The sequence below is a fragment of the Mastomys coucha genome, unplaced genomic scaffold (assembly GCF_008632895.1).
Source record: "Mastomys coucha isolate ucsf_1 unplaced genomic scaffold, UCSF_Mcou_1 pScaffold21, whole genome shotgun sequence".
In the NCBI taxonomy this organism is placed as follows: Eukaryota; Metazoa; Chordata; class Mammalia; order Rodentia; family Muridae; genus Mastomys; species Mastomys coucha.
This window is the reverse complement of record NW_022196904.1, coordinates 43,088,144-43,115,849: the sequence shown is the minus strand read 5'-3', so window position 1 is coordinate 43,115,849 and position 27,706 is coordinate 43,088,144. Positions and strand designations below refer to the sequence as shown.

Genomic DNA, 27,706 nt, shown 5'->3' with positions numbered 1-27,706 from the left:
AGGAGAGGGGAGCTTCATCTGGTATTGGGTGAGAGAAAAGGACTGAAGCTCTAAGGACCAGCAGAAAGAATTGAAACAGGGAGGTAGGAGGTTGTGTGTGGGGGGGGACTCCATAAAGCACCAGAGACCAGGGAGGTAAGAAATGCTCAGGACTCAAAAAGAAGGACCTTAGATGAAATGCCCAACAGTAGAGAGAGGGATTGTTGGAGGGTGGAGAACCCACCTCCAACATGAAGACAGGACATCAATGAGGGAAGAGGTTGCCACGTCACAGTCAAAACTCTGATCCATAATTGCTCCTGTCTGGAAGAACTACAGGGATAGAAATGGAAAGAAGCCTGAGGAAACAAAGGTCCAGCAACAGGCCCAAAGTAGGATTCAGCTCAAGGGGAGGTCCCAAGGCCTGACATTATTACTGAGTCTATGGAGTGCTCACGAAAAGGGACCTATCATGACTGCCCTCCAAAAGACCCAACAAGCAGCTGAAAGAATTAGATGTAGATATTTGCACTCAACCAATGGACAGAAGCTGCTGACCCCTGTTGTTGAATTAGGGAAAGGAGGAAAGAAGCTGAGGAGGAGGGCGATCCTGTAGGAGGACCTGTGGTCTAAATTAGTCTGGACCCCCAAGATCTATCAAACACTGGACCACCAAACAGGCAGAATATACCAGCTAATATGAGTCCCCCAATACATATACTGCAGAGGTAGGCCAGGTCTGGGTTCAATCAGAGCGGATGTACCTAACCCTCAAGAGACTGGAGGACCCAGGGAGTTTATAGGTCAGGTGGGGTAGGGGGTAGAGACATTATCGTGGAGACAGTTTGGGGAGGAGGTATGGGGTGTGGAACAGTCAGAGGGTGGATGGGGGTTTGGGGAAGCCAATAAAATCTGGAGTGTAAAAAAATTAAAAGAAAAAACAAATAATTTAAAATTTTTACAGGTTTAAACAAAATTTTCAAAAAGGAAAACTCAAATGGCTAAGAAACACTTTAAGATGTTCACTGTCTCTAGTTATCAGTGAAATGCAAATCATAAGTACACTGAGAGTTCATTTTACACTAGTCAGATTAGTAAAATCAACAAAACAGTGACAGACAGCTCATGCTGGCAAGGATGTGAGGTAGGGAAAACATTAGTCCATTGCTTGCAGGAATGTAAAATTCTACAACTACTATGGAAATTAGTGTGGCAGTTCCTCAGGAAGATAGGAATCCATCTACCTCCAGCTATACCACTCTTGAGCACATGCCCAAGGATGCTTCATCCTACCACAAAGATACTTGCTCAGACATGTTCATTTCTGATCTATTCACAATATACAGATATTGGAAACAATTTAAATGTCTCTCAACAAAAGAATGGATAAAGAAGCTTGGTACATTAACACAATGAAGTATTACTTAGTTCTTTAAAAATAAAATCATGAAATTTTCAGGTAAGTAGAACTAGGAAAAAAAATCACTCTGAGATAACTCAGACCCAGAAAGAAAAATATATTATGTATTTGCTTATGTGGACTTCAGATTCAAGTCATGTGACTTATGCTTACCAACAGTAAGACATTAAGGACCAATACAAAGACTGTGCCACAATAATCTTTCTTCTAGATGGTCTCTATGGATCTCTCTGTCCTAATTAGGTTCCACATAAAAAGAAATCATCTCAAAGTTTTATCTTATATATAAGTTTGAATTAAATATTTTATCAGTGTTGGGGCAAAGGGAAGCTCAGGATGTCAGGAAAAACTCCATCTATAAAACTAATTTAGCAATACAGTCATGTTCTTGAAAAACAAAACTCAGAAAAGGATTAATTTTATACTAATTTTAATAAAATTACATTGGCTGTTGCCAGAAAATTGAGTCCAAGATTATTTATAAGTATTGGGTTAGGGTGATTTGAAGTTTAATATGGTCTAATCATCAATAATGGGGATTATTTCTTCATTTTCTTTTTCTTTTGGAAGGTGGGCACACACATACAATCACTATATGTCACTAATTAGAAAAATGAAAAAAAAAGGCAGCTGAACTAGAGTACATGATGTGACATAATATTTAGGTTTTGAATGTTATATAAAAAAATAAAATGAACAATGTTTGCAGCTTTCAATTTATATGAAATGCTTTATTGAAACATTTCCCAGGAAAGAATCATAAATTGGAGTTAGTTGGAGCACGGGTGTGTGAGATTAGAAAGGGCAGTATAGCAAACAACCATTTTTTTCAGATATCAGAAATGACTATCTATGGTGTTCACTGAATAAACGAATTTAACCTTCCAGTGGTTCAGTCTCTTCATTTACATCATAGGAATATATTTTATTGGATGAAGAGTTAGAGATTACAGCTAATACCACAAGTAAAAGGAGTAGAATAACCAACGGCAATAAGTAGACACTTAGAACACATTATATTTCCTGTCCTTGCATCAAAATTGTGCCAGGAAACATATGAAAATGTCTCAAAATATTACAATTCAAACAATTTTTTAGAAATAACCAACTGTAGCTGACAGGTGCTAGGGATAATGGACCAAACATTGAATTTATAGCCTTCAGGATTTCAGAACATGAAAATGTTTCCTCTTAAAATTCCCCAGCAGGCAGACAAACTCATCTTACTAGGCATATGTTTCCTGTGATTTATGCCTTTAAGGGCAGGAATTCAGTCTTTATCCAATGTACATTCATGCTATGACCTTTTACAGCACTTTGTCAAGTACACTGCCTGATCCATGGCTGCAAATACTCAACACTGTTTAATGGCTATCATACTCATGTTTCTCCCCAGACAATCAGGGTCATCCAGCATCATGAGGCTGGGGCTGGAGTTGTAGATGCTTATATGAAGATCAAGCATGCATGTACTATTGGCATCACAGCATTAGTATTAGTATACAGAGCTGCTGTTCCAGTCCTCTTCAAGTTTCTGTAGCTTCTGGAGTTACTGACGCCATATATAGGGAAAATTCCATTTATTTGTAAGGAGCCCATTTGCTACCTTCTCACAAAGGTCTCTTTTGTTACAAATGTCAACAACTTATTAAAAACAAGCCGAAATAGAAACAGAAATCAAACTATACCTCTTGGTGCTTGTTTTACTGTGGCATAATTGATAATCCAATGGATTCTTACCCAGCTGTTACTTAGACTATTTGTTCTCAGTTTCATAAGCATTACATAGAATAAGGTGATATAGACATGATTTTAATTATCCATATTTTATATTAACAATAATGTTTAAAATGTGAGTAAATGGCAGAGCATTGCGGTGCAAGTTTGTTCTCTCTGGTAGTATGGATGAGAAGGTTGAATGATCCCAACAGCTCATGAGTTCAATACTTCAAGACATTTCTATGCCATCGTGAGGCTATACAACCAAGTGCAGGAGCCTACACACACACGCACACACACACACACAGAGAGAGAGAGAGAGAGAGAGAGAGAGAGAGAGAGAGAGAGAGAGAGAGAGAGAGAAGCAGACAGACAGACCAAAAGAAAGAGATAGAGACACAGACACAGAAAAAGAGACAGAAAAACACAGAGATTGAAGCATCCATGCTGCACATCTGGCACTGGATCTCTGGATGTGTAGTTGTAGCTGTAGTCTCATGCTTCAGGAAAGAAGCCTCATAGATTTCATCAAATTCTTCAATAAGAAAATGTGTGATGTTTAAAACTCTGTAGATGTAAATTATAGTCACAATGCCTATCCCTGTAGGAAGTTTGCAATTGACACCTTCATATACATTTAGTGACAATGAACTCTTATTTCATTTGTCTTTAACTTGGAACTTTATTGGTAGTTCAGTAAATGTATTAAATTTATTACCTCCATAATTTATACTTTTGCTCCTCAAATGAGCACATATTCAGGTAAACATTGAATTAGAAAGTTATTTGGTGCAATTTTTTATTAATAGTTAATAAAATAAATTAGTTAAGAATTCAGACACAAAGTTGCATTTAGAAACTTTTTGCTTCCAGAATTAAGCTTGACACCAGGAGCTTGAGAATTGCTTCAGTGTGTATGCAGTTTAATCCTGTCTCTCCACAGTCTATCCCAATCCACACTGCTGTCAACTGTCCCTCCCTGGAACATTGTTATAGCATCTTCACCACTTGCTGTACCCTTAATTTGTATTTTTCCATGCCATGTCTTCCCTGCAGGTTCTATTCTCCTCAGTTGGTTTGATTCTTGTGGAATTTCTAACATAATACATGTACCCTTGATAAAATTCTTCATTGGATCATCTTTTAGATAAAGGTAAACTCCTTAATTTTCTATTAACTACCATCTTGTGTGACCCTCTCTGCCACTGGGGATCATCTGCAAATATTGTTCTTGGAGTGGAGACAAAGAACAGCAGGTGATGGGGAGGAGGGGATTGGAAGCCCTGTGAGTATGTTAATGTAATGAGGACACCAGGAACAGCTAAGGGGATATGGGGGCACAGGGTAGGGATGTTCAAGTATCCAGGATAGGCAAAGGTCATTGACTAAAGGCTTAATGACAGGAGGCCTCATTAGCATGATGAAGCACTGCAGGAATCTCAGGTGTTAGAAGAACAGGTTCTTATCTGGACAAAGGAAATTGAACATCTAATCTAACTAAGGCTACAGATAGAGGTGTGTGGGAGTTAAGGTCAGAGAAGGAGAAGACCTGTTAGTAAAGGGAGTTCCAGAGACTATCAGGACAATGGTAGAATTCAACTCTAGTTAGTAGGATTTTCCCATATCTCTCACTGATTTGTTTTATAGTGGCAAAGTATCATTGTACCCATCAGCCTCTATTCTGAGGATACTATGCTTGGTACTGAAACAGAATCCAATTAGCAATAGTTTTGCAATGCTACTTATCTGCCATTTTAAAAGTTGGACTATTCAGGGTATAGGCACCAAAATAAAACATAACATAAACCAGAGGATTAGTGAGGGGTGGGAACAAGGGAGACAAGGGATTATTGAACCAACTTAATTTTGGGTGTATAGACATTGTTCTCAAACAATATTTGATTCATTTGCATAGAAAATATTTGTTCTCCCAAGTTTATGAGTCATTAGGTCCCAGCAAGAGAGTTCATATATCACTGGAAGATCCCAAGGTTGTCATCTGTAGATGCTATCACCAGCTTGTTTTGAAAGTATTGATACTTTGGTCCTTCATAGAAGGGGGAACAAAATACCCATGAGAGGAGATACAGAGACAAAGTATGGAGCAGAGACTGAAGGAAAGACCATCCAGAGACTGCTTCACATGAGGATCCATCCCATATACAGTAACCAAATGTAGACACTATTATGGATGCCAAGTCCTTGCTGACAAGAGCCTGATATATCTGTCTCCTGAGAGGTGGATGCTCTCAGCCAACCATTGGACTGAGCACAAGGTCCCCCAATGGAGAGCTAGAGAAAGGACCAAAGGACCTAAAGCAGCTTGAAGCCCACAGGAGGAACAACAACATGAACCAACCAGTACCCCCAGAGCTCCCAGGGACTAAATCACCAACTAAAGAGTACACATAGAGGAACCCATGGCTCCAGCTGTATATGTAGCAGAGGATAGCCTTGTTGGACATCAATCAGAGGAGAGACTCTTGGTCTTGATGCCCCAGTGTAGGGGAATTCCAGGACAGGGAAGCAGGAGTGGGTGGGTTGGTGAGCAGAGGTGGGGGATGGGATATGGGGGTTTCAAAGGAGGAAATGGGATAACATTTGAAATGTAAGTAAAGAAAATACCTAAAAAATAAAAAAGACAAAATCAAATCAAAATGAAGCTAAAAAAAAAATCTTTCTTCTCCATTAATTCTTCCTGGAAATGGCTTCCTAGACTCACCTAGAGATGTCCGCTAATGGATCCACTATCCAATCATGTTGACAGTGATGCTTAAGCATTGTAGCTGGAATGTCTCTGCCAGGAACCTCCAAAAAATCAGAGGCTGAAAAGTGCAGGAGTAAGGCCAGTTGCTTGAGTTTACAGTGCAAAAAAGCTCACAACTGCATCCAGATACCAATGTTCTTGCTTATTTTGACTAAAAGATCAAAGAGAAAGCTCACTACAAGATGTGACAATCTGTTTGGATACTGTTTATGTTGTCTCACCCTATTCCAATTCCCATTCTCCTTTTCAAGATTAATAATATTTGGAAATTCCATTTGATTTAACTGTTTTATATATATAGTCAAAACTTGTCTTAGGGTTTTACTACTGTGAACAGACATCAAGACCAAGGCAACTCTTATAAGGACAACATTTAATTGGGCCTGGCTTAAAGATTCAGAGGTTTAGTCCATTATCACCAAGGTGGGAACATGGCAGCATCCAGGCAGGCAAAGTAGAGGGGGAGTGGAGAGATCTAGATCTTCATCTGAAGGCAACTAAGAGAAGACTGGCTTCCAGGCAGCTAGGACTAGGGTATTAAATCCCACTCCCACAGTGACACACCTACTCCAGCAAGGTCACACTTATTCCAACAAAATCACATCTCCAAATAGTGTCATTCCCTGGGCCAAGCATATACAAGCCACCACAAAACCTACATTTATATAATTTTGCAGAGTTCATAAACATATATGTGAAGTTTATGTGAAAATTTTGTCTCCAGTCAGATGACATAAGTGGATATAGACAACTTTGTGACACCAGCAGGTCCCAGGGAAATGGTAGGTCTTATTCCTCCCAGCAAGGGAAGGAAAGTCTCTCTGACTCCATAAGGCCTGCAGCAACATTGCTGCCTTCCTTTCTTGGAAGATCATAAAAGGGGTTCAGAACCCTGGCAGGGGGATATCTTAGGCTGACCTTGAACTCAAGAGTTCCCCTGCCTTTTTAAGCACAGACAATAAGTTTAGGTGAGTGGGAACTTGCCCCGCTATCACCACTCCCTAAATCACTTTATCTCTTTCCTTAATATCTTTCTGAGAAACTGGTTCATCTTGCAGTTTCCCCTGTTCTTTTAGATCCATGAAGCCCCTCTTATAATTCATATTGCATCCTTATATTTTGTACAGCTGAGATAGTATACATCCTTGAATTCATGTTTTCTGAGTTTTTTCTCACAGTCTTAAGGGCTGTCCTTAAGGTCACATCTTTTATCATTTTGCTAAAGACATTAGACCCACTGTGGCCTCCTAGGCTTATGGTGTTTCTAATTATCATGAGGTTGTTTATATTGACAGGGAGGAGCATAAAGTAAATTATGTACTTTATTATACAAACAAACCTTAAGCCTAGCCTATGCCCTGCTGATTCTGCTAGAAGGGCAGGAACTATATCACTCCATTCCCTCTGCTGGTGTCATGCAGGACTCAGCATAGGAGCAAGAGAAGAATGGGATATACAGAGAGTTTAAGGGTAGCCCAAGATATGCACAAAAACTTAGCTAAAAAATTAAAAATCCCTAAAAAATCATAATATGCCATGCCATTTCACATTTATTTATAAACAAACTTGGTATTATAATTCAAATTTAAATTAAATATAATAAATGAACATTTGTACCCATATTAAAAGCAAATTTCTAAATGTACAATTATCATACCTAAAATAATACAATATAATATTTTGTAAAACAAAGCATTATAAGAATGCTCACTTTAAATAAAGCTAAAAGATCATCAAAATAGATAAGTATAATTTAATAAAGAAACACTATCATATACACTGATTTGGTAGCCTAGACAAGGAATGAACTGTCTCGTTTATCTCTGTCTTTTTTTCCCTATCTGGAGTGAATAGAGATTTGTTCATATCTGCCCAGGAAAACTCAGAAAATAGTTTGTTCTATATTTTCTCATATGTATTGCTAGCTCTCCAGTCAAATGTTGAGTACCAAGTGATCTTGCATGTCCCCTCTTTGGAGGGCTGCTCTTATATTTTGCCTAACTTTCAGATCTCCTGCTTCAGGAGTGTGAAAGTTATCTTGCTAATCATTTTTTCTCTTTTCTTTTGGTATTTTGCACATAATATAATTTAGTTGAATATAATTATCAAAAGAAAAATGAATAAACATAAATCATCTGTACATAAGTATTATGACAGTGTTTTCTAAGTCCTTATATTCAAATTTTAAAACAAAATTCTGTATTATAATCATGTAGTTCCCCAGAAGTTGCATTATGTTGGGATAAAACATAATAAATGAACCAGAATATGTTTACTTCAATGTAAAGCCACTGACTTTGTTTGTCAAAATAATTACAAAAACATCAAATTTGACAATTGAATGTGGTTATTGTACTGTCCAGATTAAACTATGAAATCATGGTAGAGGAACAAGATCTGTATACCGTAGTGAAGATAACCACACGTTGGGCTACCCAGAGTTCACAAGAATGTAAGATTCATTGTTCATTTGCCTTGGTTTTCATTGGTCAGTAATTTGGTTCACAAAGAATTCAGAACCACGCACTCATTAGTTAGGTCACTGAACATCCCAGGAGCACCTAAAGAGGCCCACCTGCATTCACCATGTTAAATATGCAATGGGGTCTAAGAGAGGCTTCCATTCTAGAGGCTATAAATACGGAAACAAGGCCACATAGGACACTTTACGTTCACTGAAGAGAAATAAGAAGATAGATAAACTGAGAGTGGCTGTGTTAGTAATTCTTCTATTGCTGAGAGAAAATACCATGACCGAGGCATCTTATAACAGAAAAGACTTGCTTGGGGATGGTATTCTGTGGGGTTAGAGTGTGTGATGCAAGAGCATACGTATAAATAGGAGACAGGCGGCTGGGCCAACAGCTGAGAGCTCACATTCTGAGACTCAAACAGGAAGCAGAGAGCACTGACTCAACATGGAGTAAACCCTTTGAAACCTGCAGTTCATTACCCACTGGGATACTTCCTCCACATGGCCAAACCCAATCCCTCCCAAACAGCAGCCAGCTGAGGGCTAAGTATTCAAATGCTAGATATCATGACAACCTTTATCATTTACCCACCAGAGTAGTCATTTAAATGAGAATGTTATTTTATATCATTGTATGCAAGGGAAATCTTCCTGAAAATGAAAAATAAATCATCAAGCTAAATTAAAATATTTGTGTATCCCATATAATTGATAAATTGATTTAAATATTGATATGTGAAATTTATTCAGTTTCCTTGGATAAAGCATTATATATATAACTTGATATGCATATAAATTCTCCAGGATAAATATATATGTGTCATATAAAATATATGAACATAATACTTTTTGAGTTTTGTTTTTAGTTTAGGATTGTGCCCCACTTCCTTTATCAGTTATTATATCTTTATCTATTATCTATTATCTTTTTCCTTTTACTTTAAAATTTGTTCTCTGAATCCTCAGAGTCTTGAACACACAGACAGCAGTAATGTGAGTTGCTTGAGTTTCTTCTATCAGCAGGACACTGAAACTCTGCCATAATGATAAATAAGGCCCTCCCAGTCAAGAACAGAATTTGACAGCTGTAGAGGTTGTGTCCAAATGTTTTCACAGCTTCAATTTTCTAAAACAAACAAAACCACACTGTGTTCAATAAACTTAATTAGTAGGTTCTCTTTTAATTTTGTCTCCTAACAATCTGTCTCTTTTTTTCTTAAAAAAGCATTTTAAGGAATAAAAATTTTATGACTTAGCAATTTTTTTATTCTAGTGATCTCATGGGAACTATTTTAACAATAATATTAGTGTAGTTTCCCAAAAAAATTATCCATAAATATTGACTGTTCTTTCTAAAGATAGTGATAAAAATGTACACAAATAGAACTTGAATGTATATAATAAACATATCTCATATGAACATATGTGATATGTTTTATACATATATGTAAATATAATATAATATTTATTACATTACATACACAGCCTTACAGCTTTATGGAACAAAGCTGTACATTAACCTATTTTTACAAACAACACGAAGGATGCGTCAAACAGCTCATTATTTCTAGGACACAGATCACAGTGTTTACAGGCAGAGTTTCTGTAGCCCAAGTCAAATGCTTCCTCTGCTTATTATGAATCAATTTTTTTCTTGGATTCCTGCTTACATGCTAGAATACCTCAGAAAAATCTTCTGTACGATGAGTTTGGGAACTATATTTGTTGCAGCACATTGCTAACATGATTAACAGGGCTTTTCCTGGTCCTGTAAGAGTCCAATAAACATTGCCTTTTTCTATGCCTGTGCCTATTGATTGAGCTCAGAGTAACTGTATTAGGAACAATAACGATATGCATCAAAATGCCCTTTAGAAGAAGTAAATGAGGCCATATTTGACATTTAATTTAACAAACAATTAGTTGCAGCGATTAAGGTTGTATTTGTGAGCGTCAGAAAGCCCAGCTAATCTTGAAGCTGCAGAACCACTTTAATCTTCTGCTAAAATTGGGGAGATTTGCAATTTCTAGCTTGTGTTTAGCTGCACAGAGGACTTGTCAGAGAAGATGGCTTGAACTCTAGCATTTTCAACCTAGCCTGTGCTGAGTTACATATCAAAAAAGCATTCAAGGGTGGGATGGGTCTGGGAAGGGGCACTATCTCATTTTCTTGCCTTTGCATCATGAAACAAATACTTCTCTGACGGTCTATTGGAGTACTGCTGATATCTTACTAGTGTTGCCTGTATCAGGGAGTTATACCTGGCTCCAAGCTGTTCTAAAATATCAAACTGGAACCTTACTCTCTCCAACAAACTTAAGGTTATATTAACAGGAAAGAGATACAGGTAACATTTTATGGTCTTTTGTAATAGTCCTCATAGGAAACATTATAATTTGGATAGAATTTCCTTTTCTTAATTTACAGCTTAGTATTTATTGTTTTATTGTTGAATTTCCTACGTGAGTATGGTGTGACAAACATTTCATTGCTTAGTTCCTCTGAGGAGTAACAAGGAGCTGATGTAAGACTTTATTTGTACCTAGAATTTCTATGGTTTTGTTTCACTGTTTTTCTTAAAACAGAAATAAGTGTTGAACTTGAGAATTTGGCCATCACTATACACCTCACCCAGAGTGCTCTAACTGTGCTGCCTATCCTTATGTTCTCAAATATTTAAATCTCATGTCTAATTCATATCCTTTTCCACTGCTCTTTTTTGAATTTGCAGGTCTCTGAAAACCAACATCTCATGTCACTGCTGCTCTCTTAAGCCTGGTCCTCCATTAGGTCTGGTGCAAACTTATCTTCCTTGGAGCAGTATATCTTCTTTGATGCCTTTTCAAACACATTTCTATATCATAAATGATATGTATTGGTTGATTTTTCATTTTTAACATGCCTCATGTGAACTAACTGCTGTGCAAGTAAGTATATAACCAAACATGCCCAACATTAAAGTAGCCCCTCAGATTATTTTCCTGACTCTGAAATTTTCTGAAACCAAACCAGAACTAAAAACAGATATTAAATATGTGTTAAAGAAATGGAAAAATCACTCTTTCTCCCTACCTCATCCTTTCTCATAATGGAAAGTAATAATAAAGAGAAAACATTTTTTAAAACATAGAGTCTTGGTCAGGAGTTACCTTTAGAATAATATACTTATTAAATGCAAATGTCTTATATCTAGATGAAACAGCTTGACCATTCCATCTGATCAACTGAGAAATTATTCAGGTCATACATTCTGATCCTACACATTGCTTGAATGGAAATAAAAACAGTGGTAGGACAGTGTTTTCAACTCTTTTTGTGGACCTTAATAATTACAGTGCTACCTACTCTATGTTATGACTTCAGGTGTAAAGATTTCACACTGAATTATTTTCTTTTATTTAACTTTCCTATCAAATTTCTCTCATGAAACCTAAGTTAGGAATCATGAAACCCAGGCGGTCATTCACAAAGCCTGAGTGATTCAATGATTGCTGCTGGTCTCCTAAAGTCATTACATACAACCACTAAGAATTAATTAAAATCAACAAAGATTTATTGAATATATATTATGATTACCCAGGCTCTATTCAGGGTACCAGAGATATGATAACAGCCACATAATTGGCTCCTGGCATACAGATCAAGTGTGCAATGTAGATGTTTTGGCAATTTTTTTAATGCTTCAGGAATGTACTTCAAAGTTGGTAAATCAATCTAATAAAATCCAAGGATATGACACCAGACATACTGGTCACACACTCAAGAGCAGCTGCAATGAAGTTAGCAGTTTCTCTTTCGGAGGTGTTCAAAGAGAGTTTTATAGCTATGCTATCTATTTTCCAGGAACTGCTTGCTTCTCTGTGCCCTCTCCATCCTCAAAACAGGCAGGTTGAGCCTTTTTACTTCTCCACATGCAGTTTCTGACAAGAAAGCATCTGTATCTCTTTTTCCCTCGCTGGAACACCGAGATCACATTGGATAGAGCTACATTGTGCCACAGGGCTTCTTCCTGTGGAGTGAGCTGATAACCAGCCTTAGCTCCACACACAATCTAGCTTGACTTTCCATATAAGACAAATTTTCTCATATTCCAAGGAGTTAAATGTGGGATGTTTCAGGAAATACCTATCTACTTACCACAACAGAAAGTGGTAATGTTTTTTCTCCTATGGTTCCCTATGAAAATATATGGTGTGATACCATACCAACCACATGGTAAAAATATGAACTAAATTGAACTAAAGCCATCTGTCATTATGTTACTATAAGCTTCATTTTATTAGTCATTTAGACTTGGGTAAACTTTAATGATATTTTTAATTTCTGAAAATTTCTCCTAACTATAGTAGTTAAGAAAATTTCTCTTGTCTATAGTAGTATTTTGCTGTGTGTCAGGTAGAAATTTTTATACATTTTTATTTTCTGACCAAATGAATAATAAAGAGCCTGAGGTTCATTTCTACTGTGACCAAACCTAAAATAATGAAAATACAATTTAATAACATTTTAGACATTTTTTAAAAACCTATTTTGGAGTGAGTAAGATGGATAAAGATGTGCAGATAAAGGTACTTGCTGCCTGGATACCATAGTTTGATCCCTAGGGATAATGTGATGGAGTTAGAGAACTGATTCCCAAGAGTTGTCCTTGACCTCTAAAGCTATACCCAACACATACATGTAAACACAGAAACATTAAATATAAAAATACATATTTAAAATTCATTTTATTAATTTGTATTTAGAAGCTGAAATCTATTTAGTTTGGAACATCACATTATATTAGTTATGTAAAAAGTATTTGCTGATATTCTTTAGACCTAGAGCAAGTTTATATATATATATATATATATATATATATATATGTATGTATGTATATACTTTATATATACATATATATGTATGTATATGTATAAACCAATAATCATACATATTACTTCTATTCCTTCCTGAAAAGTAGGCAGACTGATGCTCAAATGTGGGCAAATTTTTACATAAAATGTTACTAGCCTTCAGGGGTTAGGATCCAAGCACATCAGTGCTTGTTGTTGGCTACTGTTGACCACAGAGTAGGAAGGCAGAACCACATGACATAAACAGTCTAAATATATGGATTTTATTTTTATGAATTACAATAAAAAACCTTGCTATTTAGAATCAACAGAGCAAATACCAAACTACCAGCTTAACCAAAAAAAAAAATATGTTTCATAACAGCATGAGTTTTAACTTTTTAACAATCTATAATTTAAGGAAGCATATTGCCAGAGAGAGAGGGGTTTGAAAAAGCATTCCCCATAGTATGTTACTAGGTAATGACATACCAATACAAACCATGGGACTGATAAAGTGTTTCAAATTGCAAAACACTGAGGAAAACTCATAGATCAAAAGAAAGCAGTGAAGCAAGGGAGCCGTGTGACATAAAGCCCATGAACAAGAGCCTATTTAAATAATGGTACAGGAAATTCTAAACCTCAGTGGAGTTTGAATTTAACTACTACGTACAAACTATATCTGAGTGCCAAAGATTTGTATGGAATCTAAAGCCTTCTTAGAAGTGCTTTTAAAAATTCTCTAATCCCTTTGAGATAATGTGTGATCTACACAAGAGAACAATGGCTCAGTAAATTGCAAATGCTTCTAGGCTGATGAGGCTCTACAGAGAAGAAGAGATTAACTCATTGCACACATAGTCAGATACCAAAACCAAGTAAGGATATAGGTGCTAGATATACTCTAATGAATACAAACATCTCTTTGCAATTTTGAGCAGGTCTGTGTCAATTAATGTTCTTTAATCTAAAAGAATAAACTAAGAGGAATCCGTAATGAATTCAGCACATGATCTGTTAGGCCCTAAATCACAATATGTTAATCTATTTACTCCTTTACTTGGAGTCCGTGTCATGTGAACTAGAGAATGGAATTCCTATCCCAAGACTTGAAAAGCAAAGAGCTAAGCAATGAATTCTTGATAAAGGAGTATACTCTGCGAATGAAGAAGAACATGGCCCTCATAGTAAACACAATAGAAAACCCACTTAACCCCACCTTAGGACAAACACAATGGCAACCTCTCATTGTAGATGCCAAAAATGATACAAAGTCATGGGTGACATCAGTAGATATTGCAGATGGAAAGCATATGTGTAGTTACACAGGACAGCCCCGGGAGTCTATATAAAGATAACAGGTAGAAAACACAAGAGGGGGAGACTGAGGAGAAACAAGGAGACTGTACAAGAAACAGATGCAGCTTCAGCTCAATTCCTGTAGGGATTATATGAGATCTCATTTACTCTTCAACCATTTAAGTGGGTAGAGTTACATATTGTTAAAAATCAATATGTCTATACACATTGAACTCCTCCCACAGTTCAGAGCAGTATCTATGACCATGCTGCATCACAGTGCTGAGGAAAAGGGTGGAGGGTGGAGGGAGTCAGACACAGATGGAAGCACTCACTACTCAGTGACTAAAATGTCATTTCAACAAAGAACTGGTAAAAACTCATCATTATTTGCATTGACTTTTCATTGAACTTACTTTGTGTCCTAACACCTCTTCTACCACTTATGTGTTTGCTCATCTACAGAGGGGTTGCAGACCCCACTTCTCCCATTTTCATCAGCTGGGTCCCATGTTCAAGCACAAGCCCTCCAGGCTGACTGAGGAAGTTGTTTCTGATCTGGAAGCCAATATAGCTGCCATATATATAAAATGAGAAAATGCCATTTAGAATGGTCTCTCTAACTTCAAAAAAATTCTATGTTCAGTTTTTAGAATAACAGTATGTGGAAAAGAACTTGAAATTTAAAAACATTCACCAAAGTGGCTTCCAGTAGTTGTGGCAGGAGACTATTTATAAAGATCTAAACTCTAGAAATGGAGAAAGTGAAAAGGAACAAGTAAAAAAATGCTGACAAGCATCCCACACATCTTCGCCTATCAAAATACATTCGCATATCATAAACTTTGAACATAGAGGAGGGGGACACATTCTAAGTGAAGATTGCATGGTCAGTAAATGTACTGAGATGCTCTTTAGGTCTCTTAATGAGAACCTCAGGGGACTTACAGGCCAGTTGGCTGTATTTGAGGTCTAAAAACAAAGAACTCAAAGTTAAGTATTGAGTGAGGCCAATCAATTTAACAGAGAGATGGGGGGGGTTACTAATAATCAAAATAGCTTGGAAATGAGATTGGCTTCCACACAGAAGGGAGCTAAACTGTCAAAGAAAGTGAGATGACCTACTGATTGAAGTACAGAAGGAACTTATTGGTGTGCTGTGAGCTGAAGTGATCATCCTTCATGTTTCATTATACCACTGAATTTATGTCAGTAGCAAATCAACTTTCCCTTAGCCTTCAGGAGCTGAGCTGATACTTGGAATAGAAGTTCCCTGAGTCTCCTCCTTGTTTTAGGATGGAAACTCTAAGTCATTCCTGCTGTCTGACAATAAAGAGCTCAGAAGGGAGTTCTAACTCTTCAAAGAAGTTAGCTCACTGCCAACTGAGAGCACTAGGTGTGCCCAGAGCGAAGCTGGCTGAAACTGAATTATGGCCACTTCAGCTGCAGCCCCCAACTTACTGAAGAAAGTTTCAACTGTGTGCAGGACATTTCTCTCTCCCCTTCTGTTCCTATGCTGTAATTCAACTTGACCATTTTAGGGAAAAAATTAAGAAATTTATAAGTAAAATGAAGGATAAATAAGTCAGATTGAATCAATCAAAATTCAATCAGTAAAGATATGTATGCAAGTATTCAGTATTCATTGACTAAAACCTAGACACACTTCAGCATAATATGTGGTATAAAGTAACAGAGCAATAGGTAACACACTGTTTACAAATGTCAACTGAATAAGCATTAGAGAAAATGATGAAATAATGTGTGAAGGTGAACAATGAATCATAGTGAAAATTACTTTATGACGTCAAAAGTTGGAGAAGAAATACTAAAATAAGGTTTAGTTATAAAATGAAAAAAGAAAATAAATGCAATGCATTAATTAATGCAATAATCAATGATAGTGCAATATCTAGGCTGGAGAGATGATTCAGTGGATAAGAGCACTTGTTGGTCTTCCAGAGGACCAGAGTTTAATACCTAGCCCCCATGTGATGTCACAAAACTTTTTGTAAATAGTTCTAAGGTATCCTACACCCTCTTCTCATCCATGTGGATAAGACACATAGCTGCTTCACATGCATACATACAGAGAAAACATTAATATATATAAGATAAACTAAATCTTAAGAAAACAAATAAAATATATATAATTGAAGGAATGGGACATATTTGAGAAATAACATGATAGGGTAGCTAATTGTTCAGGCTTGGAAACTATATTCATGTCAGAAAGGTGGGATGATGCTTCAGACTTGTGGAGAACAGGATTATGAGGGATGGAAGGACATTTATTAGAATAATGGGCAGCAGATCTATCTCAGGAAGCTCACCCAGGCCATTCTTTCATGATTGGATAGGATGATGAGCCTCAGGACTAACAATGGCCTGAAGGAACATCACCAACATCTAAAAACCAGCAGACACTAGGTCTTGAGTGCCACAGTCCCTAAGGACTTGACAGAAATCTGAACACACAAAGCCGTGTAAAAAAAATGATATGTTGCGACAGTTACTACATGATAGTTTTCTATCAGCATTCTCCATGCAAGATAATAAGCTCGAGAAACAAAGGCTTATGTTGGAAATCAGAATGAAAACTCACAGGGCAAATGCCAAGGGCATTTTGGGGTCATTAAACTTTGGAAATTGACAAGGTTGGACCTTGGAGGAAATGGTTGTGAAAACCTTCTAAAGGGAGCTCGTCACTCTCCTGAGAGACTGACCACCCCTGTACTGCTATATTTTTCTACCTCTGCTATTATGCAATTTCCACTTTCCAAAACACTGTTTTATTACCTTTGCTTGTATTGGCAACCCTGTCAGACCAGCACAGTTAAAGCATTTAGAAGCTCATTCCTGTCTTGATTTCCTTCAGTGAAGAGAGGGACTTATACACAAAAGGCCTCCCACAGCATGCTGCCATTGTTTTGGAAGATTGCTCAGGCTTTGTTACAAGAGTGTCCTCTGGAAGAGGTTTGTATTCAGAGGAACCTGTCAGTGGCTCTAAGGGAGGCAAGGAGAGAAGGTGCTGGAACGATTAAAGACAGCAACACTGAACAATGGCAGCTGAGGTATTTTTAGAAGTCAAGACACATAATAAAGCCCATTGCTGTTCTTAATCCACACTGCTTGTGCTCTAGTCAGCCATTTAAAGTAAACCATTTTATTCAGAAGCATTCTATTCCTGACAGTACTCTCGTGGGGAATGTTGGAAAATTAAAAACTAAAACCAAGTGTGAGATATTGCACAATTTCTAATCAGCAACTCCCATGAAACAAAACACAGAAGCTAAAACCATGAGGGTTGTACATGCTATATTTGGAATAAGGACTGTCAAGTAGGGTAACACAGAATCAGTGTACAGCCATCGTGTTCCCTTTAAGAGACTGTGTAGGCCAAACTTGATAAAACTCAGGAAAAAATACCTAAACTGAAGCTGCATCTCAGATGCAGCTTAGTAGATGAGATCTTGGATTGTTCTGTTCCTTTGCATCTTCTCCTTGCTGCCCACATTTTAACTACACAGTTAATTTTAGCAGGGCATCTATTAAATCTGCAGAGAATGCAGCATCTATGTTATAGTAAATCATCCTTTGCTGATTGGGGAATGCGGGGTAGCCGATCTTCTTACATAGCTATACGGTCATGAGAAATCAATGCAAACCAAGACAGATACTAAGCCAGTGATGTACTTTGGTGGTAACAGTGCTCAATATTGTTTCATAGATCTTATTAAGTACAGCACTGTGGCAAGAGGTGATATTATCAGAGAAAGATTGCTTGGGAGCAAGGAAATTTCCATCTCTTCCACACAGGGTTTGAGATCCTTAAATCAGTTATAAAGTCTATTAAATAAAATTTCTTTAAATTGACTCACCCAACTGTACTGTGCTCACAATTAAATCACTTTAAGTTTAATTAAATAAGTATATTAACTAAACTGTATCAATTTCAGAAAGATACCTCAGATTTTGTAGCACTTTACAAAATTGGATACACAAAATTATAAAAACATAAACGTAACAGGAAGATTCACCCCAAATGTTCATTACACTTTAATGTAGAAGCAAAAAATGATAGAAATTAAAGAGCTATGAGTCAAAAATTACAATTGGTCATTTCAATAACTGTAGTGTATATGTGTGTGTACATGTGCTTGAATGTGTGGGGTTGTCTTTTGTGAAGATTCTATGAATGATTTTTGCAAGATTTTGTACCTCAATTTGTCTGGATTTTTTTCACTCTTAAGTTCAACAGCTTCCTGAATTTATCAGACACATGGCAGCTATCCAACCCTTTTCTAGCACTTTTTATGGAGTAGACAGTTAATCTTCAAAAAGTCTTTTATTTCCAAATCTTGTTACTGATGTTTTATGTCCTTCAGGGTTTAGCACTGAACATATCTTTGAATGATGGTTTTCTTCTCTGCCTTTCTTTTCAGGTTAGAGATTGATAAATTATTTAAGATTCTCTAGAGGAAGTAAGCTAAAAGAATTGATATATATTATGAAGGGGATTCACTATATTGTTATAGATGGTGTACACTGAGTAGTAAAAAGATGGCTGTCCACATACTGGGGAAAAGAGAACACATAGTTTATCCAGTCCAATAGGCTGGGTGCTGCTCTAGTTCAGTCTAGAAGATGGAGGATTCTTGATGAGCTATGATAGAAACCCAGGGAAGTTGGGTTCTCAGGAAAGGAAAGCAGATACAGAAGGAGTAACAGAATAGGTACTCTTACCAACAAATAGAAAAGTTGAGAAGGCAAAAATAAAACACTTTCCCTTTAGAGTTCTTTACCTATGGGCTTCTGCATAAAGTCCTGCCTGATCGTGGTGAAGGTCTTTCTTCTCCATTAATTCTTCCTGGAAATGGCTTCATAGACTCACCTAGAGATGCTTGTTAATGGATCCACTATCCAATCATGTTGACAGTGATGCTTAAGCATTGCAACTGGAATGTGTCTGACAGGAACCTCCAAAAAAAACAGAGGCTGAAAAGTGCAGGAGTAATGCCAGTTGCTTGCGTTTACAGTGCAAAAAAGCTCACAACTGCATCCAGATACCAATGTTCTTGCTTATTTTGACTAAAAGATCAAATGAGAAAGCTCACTATAAAATATGACAGTCTGTTTGGATGCTGTGTATGTTGCCTCACCCTATTCCAATTCCCATTCTCCTTACCAAGATGAATATTTGGAATTCCATTTGATTTAACTGATATGTATATATAGTCAAAACCTGTCTTAGTTAGGGTTTTACTACTGTGAACAGACACCATGACCAAGGCAACTCTTATAAGGGCAACATTTAATCGGGCCTGATTTAAAGGTTCAGAGGTTCAGTTCATTATTACCAAGGTGGGAACATGGCAGCATCCAGGGAGGCATAGTATAGAAAGAGGTGAAAATTCCAAATCTTCATCTGAAGACTGCTATACTGGCTTCCAGGCAGCTAGGACTAGGGTACTAAATCCCATGATCTCAGTGACACACCTATTCCAACAAGGTCACATCTCCAAATAGTGCCACTCCCTGGACCAAGCATAGACAAACCATCACAAGACCTATACTTATATATTTTAGCATAGAATTCATACACATATATGTGAGATTTGTATGAAAATTTCACCTTCTTTCTGCGGCTCTGATTGCATCTATTTAGATCAACACCTGTGAAGTAGAAACTCATTTTGTCTTGCCATAATCATGTTTGACTTCCTCTCTCCTCTGTGGAAAGGGACTTGAGTTTACTTATTAAGTTTCCTCTTTAGATTACATCAATCATTTCATAGAGGATTAGAGCAAATAAGAGTTTATAACAGAACTAAATAGACTTTTGCCTGGATAACGTTACCAGTAGTCTCTACAGAATTAAAACCAGAACTTGTTACTTTTAAAAGATTATGTTCTTTATAAATTTTGGAAGCCATCTATTATATATAGGATTAGTGAAGATTCTTCCTCAATCTGTAGGTTGCCAATTTATCCTATTGACTGTGTCTTTTGCCTTACAGAAGCTTTTCAGTTTCATAAAGTTCCATTTATCAATCCTTGATCTTAGAACTGGAGCCATTTGAATTCTGTTCAGCAACTTTCCTACCTGTGCCAATAAGTAAGAGGCTTTTTCCTGCTTTTTATTTTAAAAGATTCAGTGTAGCGTATCTGCTTTTATGTTGAGGTCTTTAATCCACTTGGACTTGAGCTTTGTGCAAAGTGACAAATACGGATCTATTTTATTTTTCTACATACCAATTACCAGTTAGTCCAGCATCACTTATTGAGGATGCTTTCTTTTTTCCATTGTATACTTTTGGCTTCTTTGTCAAAGATCAAGTGTCCATAAGTATGTGGCTTCATTTTTGAGTCTTCAAATCTATTCCAATGATCAACCTGTCTGTCTTTGTACCAATACCATGGAGTTTTTATCACTACTGCTCTGTAGTACAGCTTGAGGTCAGAGATGGTAATTCCTCCAGACATTCTTTTATTGTTAAGAATTGTTTTTGCTATTCTGGGTTATTTGTTTCTCCATATGAAATGGAGAATTGTTCTTTCCATGTCTTTGAAGAATTATGTTGGAATTTTGATGGGGATTTCATTGAATCTGTAGATTTGTTTAAGTTAATTTTATATCCAGCCACATTGCTGAAGTTGTTTTTCACTTGTAGTAGTTCTCTGGTAGAATTTTTGGGTCACTTATGCATACTATCATACCGTCAGCAAATACTGATACCTTGACTTCTTTCTTTCCAATTTATATCCCCTTGATCCTCTTTGTTGACTTATTCCTCTAGCTAAAACTTTGAGTACTATATTAAATAGAAACAGGGAGAGTTGGTAGCCCTGACTTGTCATTGATTTTCCTGGGATTGCTTCAAGAAGAATCTCTCCATTTAATTTGATGTGGCTGTTAACCTCCAAAAAAAAAAAAAAAAAAAAAAAAAAAAAACCCCAAACAACCCATTCAAAAATGGGGTACAGAGCTGAACAGAGAATTCATAACAGAGGAATCCCAAGTGCCTGAGAAGCACTTAAAGAAATGTTAACAGTCCTTAGTCATCAGGAACCCCTAAATCAAAATCACTCCTAGATTCTACCACATACCAATCAGAATGGCTAAGATCAAAACACTTCAGGTGACAGCACATGATGCTGAGGACGTGGAGAAAGAGGAATACTCCTCCATTGCAGGTGGGATTTCAAACTGATACAGCCACTATGGAAATCAATCTGGTGGTTACTCTGAAAATTCAAAATAGGTCTACCTGAAGACCCAGCTCTTTGGCATATACCCAGAGGATGCCCCACTATACCATAAGGGCACATGCTCCACTGTGTTTATAGAGGCTTTGTCTGTGCTAGCCAGAAACTGTAAACAACTCAGATGCCCCATAAAAAAGAATGGATACAAATATGTGGTTAATTTACACAATGAAGTACTATTTGGCTATTAAAAGCTAGGACATCATAAGTTTTGCAGGCAAATGCATTGAACTAGAAAATATCATCCTGAGTGAGGTCATTCAGACCCAAAAGGACATTCCTGGTATGCACTCACTAATAAGTGGATATGAGCTAAAAATTCACAGAATACCTTGGTTACAATCCACAGAACTCAAGAAGGTTAACAAGCCACAGGGCCCAAGTGAGCATACTTCAATCCCATTTGGGAGATGAAAGCAATCATGGGAGGCAGAGGGAGCAAGGGACCTGGGTAGGAGAGAAGAGGGGAAAAGGGGAACATGGTCATGTATGGGGGCCGGGGGTGGGGGCAGGAGAGAAGCCCTGATGGCCAGAAGAATGAATGGAAATATGCAACCTCAGTGGGGATTGGAGATGGAGAAATTTCTAAAATGTACCAGAGACCTTGGAGGTGAAAGAATCTCAGGTTTCAAAGGGAAGGACCTTAGATACAATGCCCAACAGTGGAAAGAGGGAATTTGTAGAGTCTGCTTCCAGTTGAAAGATAGGGCATCAAGTGAATGGATGGGCTTGGCATGTCACAGTCAAAACTCTGACCCAGAATTGCTCCTTCCTAAAAGAACCACAGGGACAAAAACAGAGCAGTGGCTGAAGGAAACAAGGTTCACTGAAGCCCAACTTGGGATTCATCTCAAGGGAAGGCTCCAAAGCCTGACACTATTACTGCTGCTTTGCTGTCCTTACACATGGGAGTCTAGCATGGCTGTCCTCCAAGAGGTCCAACAAGAAACTGACAGACAGACACAAGTACTTACACCAAGCCAATGGACTGAAGCCAGGTACCCCTGATGCTGAAACAGGAAAAGGCTGGAAGAAGTTGAGGAGGAGGGTAACCCCATAGGTAGACCAGCAGTTTCAACTCCCCTGGACCCCTGAGATCTCTCAGACACTGAGCCACCAACCAGGCAACATATACTAGCTGGTCTGAGGCTTCCAATATATATATATATATATATATATATATATATATATATATATATATATATATAAATATAATCAGAGGACTGCCTGCTCTGACTTCAGTGGGAGAAGATGTGCCTAATCCTTGAGAGACTTGAGGCTCATGGGAGTGGGTAGGATTGTCAGGGTGGAGTGGGGTGGGGTGGAGATATACTCTTGGAGACAGAGCAGAAGAGGGATGGGATGAGGAACTGTGGGAGGGAGGATCAAGGGGGTGGGGGTAGTGACTGAATTGTAAAAAAATAAATAAAATTAGTTTTAAAAAGAAGAGAAAGGTTGGGTAAATTTAAAAAGTAGTTTTTTATTTCAAGTTTATCAATAGTTTTCTCATCTCTTTTATAACAGAAAAGGAACATATTAGTAGATTCTCTAAACTCCTAATTTAGTTCAAAAGTTGACAATGTTTTTCTTTCTGTATTTAGCTTCTTATATTTTGAGGAGTAGGAACACCAGGACATGTGTCATTAGTAGGCATGTAAATTCACTATGCTTAGAGGGCTGCTTGTGATAAAGACCCTTATACACAGGTAAATAAACTTATAAGGAAATTGTAAAAGTGCAGTGACTCACACAACCTTGTGCATGAAGTGACATGGCATGAATAGATTAAGTTGCTCATCCTGTAACAGAGAGTATCCACAAGGAAGCCTTTCTATAAATGAGCACATTGTCTGACTTCTCTTAAAAGTCAACACTTTCTAAAATTAAAAGTTCTTCTCTGCAAATGTGGAGAAACAGTAAACAGATAAAATTATCCCTGGATCTATTAAGAAGTCATTTTCTTTTTGGTTGTTTTAACTCTGAACATGGCAATCATGAATCTAGTCTTTGTTTTCTCCCAGGAGCCTTAACTTCTCAAATATTTCTGTGTCAGACACAAAAGAAGACTTGTGACTTTAGATTGCCAAGAATTAGCTCTAGAAGATCTGAAGGAAGTACAGTTAGGTTTCTTCTTCATGTTGCTGCCTTTCTTTCCTCTCTGCATCACATCTGAAGGACATTCACTAAAACTTGGTTCTTACAGGTATAGCTCCTTCTACTCCCACACCTCAAGGAGCACCATGGTAGCCTTCATTTTCTACTTTATTGTAACCTAGAAAATTCTTTCTAGTGTCATTATAGCTGAGCAGACCTGCCCTTACGAGATGAGGAGAATATGAGAACTATTTGTATTCTATCAAGGGCAGAACTAACACTCCTTACAGCTCATCATTTCTCAATAAAAATATAGGCCAAAGTGTAATTTGTCATGAAATCAAAGGAGGAAAGCTAGTTCACAATAGTCTGTTGATGTTCCCCCACTGGCAGGCATTGAGTAACTCACTGGCAGTGTATCACATTTAACTTCCCATATTGTATCATCTTGTTTTGTTTTGTTTTAATCTTGCCACAGAATTGTATATATGTTCACAAGATTGTCTAGCTGCTTAACTACTTATTAATGTGAATATTTGATTACCTAAATTGGTGTAATTGACCTTAGCTGTCACTATGGTTTGTACCCCCCACACACACACAAAAAGACTTTCAGCACAACATTGAGAAGCTATAAATAGAAAGTCTCTATGAAACATTCATTTTTAAGCCACTTGTTTGACTGAGTAGTCAATGAAGGAGAAAAGTTCATCTTATAAGCCTCACAGGCAGGGGATTCTGCTTTGGATTGTCTGATTTAGAATTCTGGAGCAATGCTATTCTAAACTGCACTATTCTCAAGGAATGGGTTGTTTCTCACCAATATAAATACTGATAATTAAATAAGTAAGTTCAGTATAGGCATAAGCTTAAAAGTATTTGGGTCAATAAAGTGTTAGGCTTGCTTTATGAAGACCCTTCTTAGGATGAAGAATATGATCCTGCCACCTGGGATTTTTCCACTCTTCTAACCCTGTATCTCTAGTTGATGGACAGCTAAGTGATGGACATAGATAACCTGTCTTCCCACCAAAACTCAAACAGAAAATGGTAAATCTAAGAGGCCATGTGAGCACACAGTACAGAATTCCAAAGGTATGACCTTGTCCTACATATTTTGTAAGGAAATATAATCTCTGCTTCCTTTAAGACATTACATCTATTACAGGAAGAGAATTGCAGCTGCCAGCAGCTGTGTTAATCATGCCATTAGTAGCAGTTGTTATATTCAAAGTGAACCGACTTTCTGAACTTTTCTTTCATTTGTGAATAAAACAGGTAAAATTACAGTAATTACCCAAATAAATGTGTGGTGAAGGGATTAAATAAGAAAATATATGGAGTATTTCTATAAATGCATGGCAGGGGACTGGTAGTCTTTAGAATATAATCACTCTGCTCACTTGATTCACTGGGCCTCAACCTTAGACAAAGAACTACAGGCTGCTGGGGAAAGCAGAGAGCTGGAGAAAATGTCACCTGACTCCAAGTTAGTTCAGCTCAGAGCTCATGTGTGTGCACCATAGGGACTGAACAAGTTGTATTTATGTATTTAAGAATATAAAACAAGAGTAAAAAACAAAGAGTCCATGGATTTGAGAGTAATCAAGCTAGAAAGGGCACATGGTTGGATTAGATTTAGGAATGTGAAAGTAGTAATAATGTAATTTTAATAGAAAAATGTAAAAATATATAAAACGTATGTTTCTGAGAGCTGAGGATGTCAGTCCTCATTTTGAATTCTATACTTAAATGAAAATGAAGACTTGAGCAGCTAATTTTATTTGGGAATTCAAATAAACCTGATTCTTCACATTTCGTTGAGAATACAATCACTGAGCCATAGTTAAAGATTTTCTGAATGTAGTGACCATGGAAAGATCTCCTGGGAAACATTCTATCCATCCTGAAAAGCAGCACCCATACGTCAAACCCAGGTGTGTCCAAGAGTATTCAAAGCAGAATGAAAAAACTCTATAAAAACATATCATGTCCTGAAATGAGTGAAGACAACTTGGGTAATCTCCATGAAGCCCTAAAATGTCAGAAAAAAACTCTACATGAAACAGTAGAACTGTTTGAGATAAACAATGACCTAAATGCTATCAAAAAGCCTGAAGAAATTAAAACTGGCCCTTTAATGTAATGCTCAGCCAACCCAGGAAATAGTTCACAAATCATTAAGTTTTAATTTCTATTTAAAACTGTGTATCATTTATTCACAGTATTAGGTGAATGTTCATTGAATGAAATATTAATTTTTCTTGATTTAATATTTAATTAAACTTCTTTTGCATAATTACATCACATTCATTTCAATTTCTAAGAAATATTAGGACTTTAAAACAGAAATCTTATTGCAATGCTAATATTTGATACAGCAAAAGAATCCCTCTGCAAATAACCAAATTAACAGCTTGATTAATTCCTTTTTTCTAGAGTTCTTCGTCAACTTTCACTAGGCCATATAATTTTTTTTTCATGAATTCGCTCAGGAAGTTAATTCTTCATGATATATTCTAAAAGTAAATATTGTTCCAGTTGTCCAGTTGACCTGTTTTTGTGTATTAATTTAGTAGCTTCTAATTTCTCTGCTGTCAATTGTATTATAAAAGCATTTTAAAAATGGTTAATCAAACAGAAACTGTTTAATTATTAGAAGTCCAAGTCTCAGCAGAATTTCCTTTGCTCCCTAGTCTCCAGCAGAGAAAGAGATAAAAGAAAAGAAACAAAGTGTGAGCATATGCAGAGAGAAAATAAGTGTAAAGAGGGAAGGAAGAGATGGTACAAGGTGCTTCTGAGCATGGCTCAAGGAAGAACACAGGCTTATCTCCAAGCCAGCTTCTGGATTCAAGAAATGCATGTCCCTGGACCTCATTTTCCTCCCTGGATTAATACTGTTCCACGCCCCTTATGGGGACTATGCTACACACAGTCTGGGATGGAGCAAACACTCAAGGTTTTGTAGTAGCTGAATCTGTCAGAATATAGCACATGAGTCCCAGTCTTGACGAATATCAATTCCTGTTCACAGTTTGAATAAAACAGCCAAAGTCAAGTTGCCCCTACATGACAGAATGGTAAACTCACTGAGCTAAAATTTAAAATTCAAAAATGAATCCTCCACTTAGTAAAGAGAATAATAGACCAGTAAAAACAAATCCAAGTACAGATTAAGGAAGAGCTGGCTGAACAAATGTTAATCCTGCCTCTAAGAAGACATTGTAGACAAAGCTAAGTGTAATGAAAAATAAGCACAAGCGGGTGCTCACGAGACTGCTCAGCAGGTAAGAGCATTGGCTGCTCTTCCAGGTTTGATTCTTTTCAGCACCCACATGGTAAAACTCTCAGTAACTCCAGCTCCAGGGATCAGACACCCTCTTCTGGCCTCTGCAGGTACAAGGCACACAAGACACACCTATAGTGAATAGCTGTGCATACAAACAAAAGCTTGTATACATATTAAAATAATAAAATCACTTTAAAAATAAGCACAAAGATTACATGTACGATAAATTGGAAGTCCGTTTTTCTTATTTTGCATTGGACAGACCCTCATGCAGATACTGGTTTACTTAACCCACCTCATTTTCAAAGGATAAACTAAAATTGGAAGTATTAATGAAAAGTAAACAGCTGGATCAAAACATTATAAGGAAATTAAATATTTTTTAAGCTCTTAGATTGACAAACTATGATGTAGTGTTGTTGATGTGGTACTTTTTTTTAATGCTTTTTCTAGGCAGTGAATTTGGAGTGTCAAGGATATGTTTTAAATAATATCCTCTGATTTTCCTGTACCATCTTTGCTGTCTAGTAAGAACACAAGTATGTAACACTTAGATAGGGA

General features: G+C 37.1%; 1 long non-coding RNA gene across 1 annotated transcript in view; it reads left to right on the top strand.

Annotated features, from left to right (window-relative positions):
• LOC116100532 overlaps window positions 1–27,706 on the top strand; it is a 59,372-nt gene that overhangs the window by 29,592 nt on the left and 2,074 nt on the right. The window contains exon 3 of the long non-coding RNA XR_004122614.1: window positions 4,175–4,271. This is a non-coding gene — a long non-coding RNA (uncharacterized LOC116100532). The remainder of the gene's footprint in view (window positions 1–4,174; window positions 4,272–27,706) is intronic.